Source organism: Corvus brachyrhynchos, unplaced genomic scaffold, assembly GCF_000691975.1.
Source record: "Corvus brachyrhynchos isolate BGI_N302 unplaced genomic scaffold, ASM69197v1 scaffold164, whole genome shotgun sequence".
In the NCBI taxonomy this organism is placed as follows: Eukaryota; Metazoa; Chordata; class Aves; order Passeriformes; family Corvidae; genus Corvus; species Corvus brachyrhynchos.
Window position 1 is genome coordinate 1505049 of NW_008237426.1, and position 8091 is coordinate 1513139.

At 47.3% G+C, this 8091-nt stretch overlaps 1 long non-coding RNA gene across 1 annotated transcript; it reads right to left on the minus strand.

Annotated features, from left to right (window-relative positions):
- Nucleotides 1–3141: 3141 nt before the first annotated feature.
- LOC108445932 lies at nucleotides 3142–4038 on the minus strand. Its single transcript, XR_001860985.1, has 2 exons — nucleotides 3514–4038; nucleotides 3142–3393 (listed from the first exon to the last, which is right to left on the minus strand). It is a non-coding gene; the product is annotated as an uncharacterized LOC108445932 (long non-coding RNA).
- Between the last annotated feature and the right edge of the window lie 4053 nt (nucleotides 4039–8091).

The window sequence follows — 8091 nt, forward strand, 5'->3', positions numbered from 1 at the left end:
ATAATAAAATGAGATTTGGACTTCCTAATAAGAGAAGGTGCAGGTGCTGTACACTTGGCAAAGATGAAATACCCAGCGAAGCCAGGAGGCAGGAGGCAGAAGGTTCATTCCATGTTTCCTTACCTGGACCTGCCCTTTGCCTTGTGCTAATTAAGTCTGTCCCGCAGGCACCTCCCTGGTTCTCAGGACAAGGAGGAACTAAGATTTCCTCCTCCCCAGTGCCATCCCAGTTAAACAGTGCCAAACTCTGGGACGCTCCTGCAGCTGAGCAGAGGGAAGCAGAGTGCCCCCCCCTGCCCCCTGCGCATTCCCAGAGCCCACCCAGGGACTCCCCACGGATTGATTTTCACAGCCTGTGCTTTCATTTGTTTTCAACACTGTGCTGACCTTTGTGTGAGGGTTTAAACAAAGCTCTGCAGACCCTCGAGGCCGTTGCCTTGATAGTATCAGTTCATCACTGCAATAAGTTTGCCTGGGTGGACAGCAGCCTTGTGTGTGTGTGTGTTTTTGTGAGGGGGAGGGATCCTCTCACCCGGCTCCTCTGTGGATACTGAAGCTGGTTTTGGTGAAATCAATGAGCAGCTGCAGCTGTGACTGCTCAGTGCTGCTGAGTGCAGGGGAGGACAACACCCAGCAGCTCTGGGTGCTGCTTCCTGGGCTCTGTCTTCAGCCAATGCCATCCCATGGGAATTCCTGGGAGCAATTCCTGGGAGCAGGACAGAAGACAGGCCTTCCTGATTTCCCCCTGAACCATTAGCTGACAGAATCATATTCCCTCCTGCGCTCTCCTACTGCCTGACGGTGTCTTAAATCTTCTGTTCAATGGAGCAGCTTCACCAAGATGCTTCCTGTGGGACACCAGGCAAACAGGGAAGGGGCATTTGCTTCACCAGATGCAATTTAGGAGGAGAATGAAAATGCTTCTGGTTTGGGGGGTTTTTAGGAAAAAAGCTTCAATCTGTCTGGCAGAGTTCTGGACGATGCCACAGCACATGCAGCCCCACACACGGCTGATCTGGGGTGGGGCGATGGGGAGCAGCAATTTGTGGTTACCTGATTTTGGCAGCATTTCCCTCACAGCTCAGCTGCTCCCTGCTTGGCCATGGTCCCCAGAGAGGTTCAGTGTCCCACTCTGCCTGGGCCCCCAGGACCCACACACTGCACTTCCACCCTTCTCTGGGGCCAGACAAAACCTCGTCCGAGGTGGCACAGCCCACATGTCCGTTCAGTTTCCCAGGTTATCCGTGTTCCCAGTGTCTGGCACAAAACATTGATTTCTGCTGGCTGCTCACACCCAGAGATACAGAAAGCAGCTGAGTAAAGCACACCCAGACACTGCCACCGTCTCCTGCTCCCATAGAGAGACTCTGGAGTGGGGACATCTCAGGGCACACTCCAGCCCAGAGGAAGCACTTCAGGTTAAACAACAACAACAAAGCCACGGCTGTCCCCCTTCGCAGCAACTTCATGGCACAGGAGACACTTGACAAGCTGTGATCAAAGTCTGTTCCACGAGGAACTGTGCATGTTATTAGCCACTTCTGGGCTTGTTAGTTCTTTGGTTTTCACCTTTCTGCAAAACCTTTCACAAATCCTCATTTTGGTGGAGCAACAAACTCCCACTTCCTTGGATTTGCAGGCTTCACTTAACAGGATGAGGTGACAGGATTTCTTTGGAAACGAGTGGTGATAGAAACACCTCGTTCATGAGTAATGGCGGGGGCAGCTCACAATTGTGTTGTGGCTTTTATAAATTCCAGCTTCTCAGGAGGGGAAAGGGTTCAGAGCAGGTGTTTGCCCTTTCAGTACCAGGGAATGCTTAACTTTTCCTAGCAGGGACAAGACTGGAGCAGGATGGCCAGAGAATGATCCTGCCCTTCCCCTCGGCTGGAAGGGTCTCCAGGTGCAGAAGACCCTCACAAAGGTGGTTAAACTCTACCCAGGACTTGTGGAAGCACCAAATCCAAGATGAAGATCCTGCTCAGCGGAAAAGAACTGGAAGACAGACTTTAACAGAAAAGATCCTGGGAGCGTAATCTTTTCTGGTTGAGCAAAAGGAAGTGTAAGTAATTATTTGATAATCATCTCTAAATACCCACATGGAGAGGTGGAGACCTGAGCACGGAGGACTCCTCACACCAGCAGATGGAGTTGCAAAAGAGACGTTGCCTGGAAGCTCCCCGCCTCCAGGCCAGAATTAAGTTAATAATTTTTCGTGTTGAGGGCAACTAACCTCTAGATTGACATGATGAAGTTCTCGTAGATTCTCTGTCACAGGAAATTTTAAGAAGAAGATTAGATATTTTTTCATAGAAGGTCTGCTTTAGCTCAATCCCAGATACTAGATTTGAATCTGCAATCAATTTGGGTTCGTCCCAGCTCATGTCACACAGGAAGCCAGAGTAAATGTTAATAATGTTCCTTTCTATATTAAATCCTGGAAAACGGAAAGGCAAATGAACAGGAATAGTGACTAGAATGCTCACACCCTTTTCTGAGTCACTTGTGAATATGCTCTACTGCTTACATCCAGCACAGTCCCTAAAGAGCTCTTCTGGCACTACTGTGGGGCTTGGTGACTTACTTTTACTATCTCTTTCTTTTGTATACCCAGGTTAGGACCTTCCCTTGCCCTCTTTGGCTGCTTAGGTTCCTCAAAAAATGGATTTGCCAAAGCCTTTTGAAAGTTCCAATGGACAGTAAAATTGGATCTCTGTTATTCCATTGATTGATAGCTCTTCAAAGATGTCCAAGAGGTTTGTAAACTCTCAGGACTCCTTTTGACCCTTCCCAAGTGGACTGAAGTAGATCCTTTGTATCCCAGTTCGTGTCCTGGAGGAGGTTTGTGGTGCTCAGAATTCAGGATTCTGGGTTTGGTTACACTGAGCTATTTGACCACTCTTTGGATCTGCTTCAAAGGAAGAAGACTCCCAAAGAATTACTGGGGATTGTCTCTTTGCTCTTTGCAAGGATCTTGCTGGGAGCATGGCAGTGTGGCCCGATGGTGAATCCAAACTGAAACCCACAAATAGTAAATTCTGTTGGTGCAAAATGTCTGTTTTCCTGGAGAAACTGAAAGCAAAATAATGAGATTTCCCAGCCTGGGTGATTATATTGCATGGATTTCCAAGTGCAATGAAGTCAGCTTCAGCCTTCATGTTTTATTAATGCCTCGTAGCTCAGTAAAATGAGTAATAAACTGGCACTTTGGAGAACTGATGGAGCCATTCCCAAGGCTGGGTGACAAGTAACCGTTCATTTACTGAGTTCCCTCCAGCAGTTTTGCAGGATACATACAAAGAAAATCAAGGAGCCACTGAAATAACTGCTCTGCACCAAAGGTGCTGCTTAGAGTAGGTTCACAAACTCCCTTCAGCACCTTCTGACTGGTATCTGTGGAGGGAAAATGAGGAAGAATGGTTACCTTGGCCAGATTACCACAGCAAAATCAGTGTAGGACTCAGGATTAAAATCCTGCAACAGCCTTGCTGTCACTTTCAAATCGTTCCTCACCATTCTGTAGCAAAAATCCCAGTTAGCTTGAGGGGTTCTTTCCTCATAAATCCACTCTTTATTCTAATTCTTCTTTATAAAGGGACCAAGCAGAGAGGATCTGAAATAGGAGAAAACAGACAGAAGTGCTCTTAGATCTGTGTTTTCCCCCAGTGAGAACAGGAAATTCACAGATATTATCACTCCCATGTGCACTGCTGGGACAATTTTCCTCTCTACTAAAAGTTAAACCAGGGAAATCATATGCCCTGCTTAAACTTTCTAAGCAAGGCTCATTTGTAGCGTGTCAAGCTGCCAGCCTTTGTGACTGTTCACTGAAGCAAGTTTTATTGCTACAGGAGATGAAATAAGGAAGATGCTCCTAGAGAGAATGTAAAAGATTTCACCAAGGCCTCTCAGCAAAGCAGTGGTAGCAACTGAAATGCAGGATTTCCCAATTCCTCATGCCATAATCAGCCCACTGGAACAAGCTATTCCTCTCCACTTGTGCTTGTGCAGTGCTGCCTCTTAACACCAGAATCCAGCTGTTGCCACCGAGCTGAAAGCAGCTTTTGTTAAGCATTTCCCTAAATGCATTCCAAGGCAGGCCTGTTTGCACTAAAGCTGATGAGCCAGCTGCCACAACCTCTGCAACTGGAACGAGCCACTCCAACCTCCAGCTGACAGCCATGTCCTCAGTAGGTGTCTGTCCAGAAAGGAGAGCCCAGGCCAGAGTTTTATGGCTCAGCAGCCTCACGTGCTTTTCTGTGTGGATAAGGAAAGGGCTAACAGTGCAGCACACAAGAGCTGGCACTGCATTGTTCAGAGGACCTCCTGCACCTTCCACTCCTGTGCTGCAGATTCCACACACTGGCCAGTAGATCATTAGGAACTGGAAGTTTTCCTAAGGCAAACAAAGCAAGTGGGATTAACAAGAGACAAGGTTTGTAGTGAGAAAAGGAAAAGGCCCTGCTGTTCCAAGGTTGTTCTGCATTTCAGACCAACAGCAATGAACAACCTCCCAGGCAGAGCCCTGAGCCTCCAGCAGGTCTCTCTGCCCCCCATCCACCTGTGTGCCCCTTGAGCCTGAGGGAAGGAAATGGGGATCCTCCCAGCCCGGGGAGCCTCAGGAGAACTGACACTCACTGCAGTCCGTGGGAATCATTATGTTGGGAGACAGTCCTTATCCTCCTGCCCTTGGCAGAGGTCAGTCAGGAAATGCTGGAGGTGAGCCTGTGCTTCCCAGAAGGAATGGCAGCACACGCATGACATGGATTTATGCTCGCAATTCAATAAGTCTGCCTGCTTGAATCCAACCCTAATTGTAGTGTGTCTCACTGATGATTTAGAGCATTTGATTTACTGATCTGATTTTACTCTTCCTGCAATTTCACCTCTTTGAGCAGATCTTGCCAGCAGGTTTTCATTACCAAATAGGTGGTTTTTTTAAATAGCACAATTGCAAGTCATAATCATAAATATCAATCTTCATAACTCATCTAAGCACTCCATGTTCTTGTAATGTCGTGTGTCAGGATTCTGCTGCAGAAATAAAGCCCCATCCAAGCAGCTGCCAGCCTCTCATTCCTTTATTGATTCTGCCCTAGTTGCTGTAATTGAGTTTTTATACTTACCTTGCTCTTCAGTATATAAATGCCCATCAGAGACAGGAGAAGAGACAGCCCAGGGAGTTCCACGGCTTGGCTCCTCTCAGCAGAAGAGGGTGCTGTGCAACTCTGATTAAAATGGATCCTTCAGCAACTGAGGCAGTTAAGCTGAGGATTGCCTGTCCAGGTATCAAACCATGTTACTCACACGTCAGCAGATGACTAGGTAAAAGTTTATATTCCTTATTTTCCACTGGATGGGATGAAGAAGAGAATAATCTGCAATTTTTCAGCACTGACTCATCTGTTCTGAGTTGCTCATGTTAAAGCAAGCCTTAAAGGGAACTTTTTATTTAGTTTATTATCCAGGACACGCCACTGCTCTGAAATGTTTGCATGTTTAAAATCCAGGATCACCTCTCATTTAGTCTGGACTCAACTCTATTTATAGGTGTGTTTGCAGGTGTGAGTTTAAGGGCTGTGTCCCAGCTGCCAGGCAGCCAAGGAGCCTCTCTGCTATTACTGCTTTTACTGCAATTAAACGAGTCACCCACCTCGGCGTAAAAGGCAGGGAGATGGAAAAGGACTGCACTCTTCTTCCAGGAAGTTTCAAGAACGCAGCACAACGATTGCTCTGACACTCATAGGAGCACTCTGCATACAGATTTATACTCGACTGAACTATTCCAGCTTGGAACTGGGGACCATTTCCGGGGCTGTGCAGCAACAATGAGGTGTGAATGGGTGAGCTGGTCGGGAAGGAGCAGAACGTTTTGGAACGTTTTGGAACGTTTTGGGCCTTTCTGTGCGTCTGCCACTAGAGAGCAGGAGAAGGTTCTCCAGGGTGAATATGGGGAAGGAGAGAACAGCTTGCATCCAGAGTTACAGGCGAAGTTCTGACAGCAGTACCCCGCCCTGTGCTCCACTGGGACAAGCTAATTCTTTATTTTTTCTAGCCTAGACGCCATCCAAAGAGAAGAATATTCACAATTAAGGGTTGTACTCTGCCAAAATATACCTAGAATGAAGGACATTACATTCAGTGTGCCTTGTGGTCTGAGATAATTATCCTGTAGGTATTTTTGCATCGTTAGGAGAGACATCTCTCTGAACCACGAAAATTGTTCAGTGTTTTCAGCTTTTCGGTTTTTCCTAATGTTTTAGAAAACAAAAAAACAGTTTTGGTTCCAGTTAGGATGAAACTACTGTGGTTTCACACTGCTCTAGCAGCTGGCAGATGCTGGAAGTGGTCTTCACCCTCTAGTTCTGCTCACCGTTCCCTTTTCCTTGCATTCATGGGACTTGCACAAACATTTCTATTTCCTAACGCAGAAAAAGTACGAGTTTTTTGTTGTGCTTCCTTAGTTGCCTGACAGATGAGAAGACTCTCTCTGTTTTTAAAGGCCCTGCTGAGAGTCAGAGGCAGTAAAGCAGCAGAGTGTAGAGCTGGCTGGGGAAATGCAGCTCCCCTCTTTCAGTAGCAGTGACCTTTAGCTCAGGTTCATTGTGACACGCAGAATAGCAAGGTGAGGTAGAGACGCCAGGAAGAGACTCCTTGCCAGGAAAGCTGTTGGGAAGTTTTGAGAAAGAAGGGCTGGAAGCCCTGCAGAACACTGTGTCCTGGGCTCTGCCTGGGCTGTATCAGATGGTACCTTCAGGGGAGGCTCAGGACTCTGGTTTCAGCTGTACACGTAACTGCTGTAAAAAAAGCACAGAGCATCTGTGATCCGCCTTCCTTCTCATCATGGGAGAGAGGACAAAGCAGTGGAGCACACAGTGCAGGAAGATCCCAAACAGAAACAATGGATCCAGAGTGTATTTCCCAATCCACACGCTGTGCAGGGTCTGTGGGAGATTGTTCTGCCTGAGAGTCACGTGGTCCTGCAAAACCTCCTGGAAAAGGATGCTGCACACCCGGCTCTTACAAGGAGGTGTTGCCTGGGCCTGGGGGTTATGACTGCATGTTTGCATCCAGCAGCCCTGTCAAAGCCATGCCACTGGCACAGGAGTGACACTGATCCACTAAGGCAGAACTCCTGGCATTTTACACTCCAAGGAGCTTGTTCCTCTGCTCTGTATTTTAGAGCACATGCACAGTAAGGACAGGGGCACAAAGGCGGGCAGGTACCAAGCAGAGTTTCTCACCTACTCTAAAGTCCTTTCAAATTCCCTTCTGCTTTGTTCCTTCACAAAAGTAGCTTTTTCCACTGAAGTCACTTTCCCCACAGGTTGGATCAGCAGCTTGTGCTGAAACCCAAGCCAGAGCTTCTCTCGACGGCGATAACCAGCTAAGGTTCCACTTTCCATATTGACTGACCTAGTTAAGACACAGGCACGGCCTGGGGAGCTGCAGAAATCGAAGGTGGCAGGCAGGGGAGCACAGCCTCCCTTCCTACTGGTGGGGAAGAAGGTGCATTTGCTTGCACACTTCAGCTGCAAACTTCCTGAAGTGGCCTGCTGCAATCAAGGAACAAATTATCTCCATTGTGGTAACGTGGTTCAGACAAAAATCCTGTCAAAAGTCCTCACTAGGAAGCCACAGTTTCTCAGGTTTAGAATGGACAGGTAGAACCCTCTGATCTGACCTCAGCTTGGTTTACAAATTTGTTTTAGACTCTTTTTCAGACTAATTGATGGAAATGCTTGGTAGGAATTAAAGCTAGAAAGCAACAGAGGAAATGAAGATGTGACATGGCTTTGAGAAAGGAAGATGTGGAGTAGGAATCTGCCCCAAAACATCATTAGCTGCCCACTTTTTAATGTTAAAAGGGCGTTTGTAGTTAGTACGAAAGGTTATGTCATCTGTCTCCAGCTTCCTTAGAGGGAAACTCTTCCAGAACATACCTGGCTTGATGCTGACAAAGTTCTTCTCTGACTTTTCAGCCTAAATTTACTTGTGGTGCACCCATGGCCATGTACTCCTGTCCCAGCGTGTATCAGCTCACACACAGAACCATGCAATGGTTTGGGTTGGAAGGACCTTAAAGCCCAT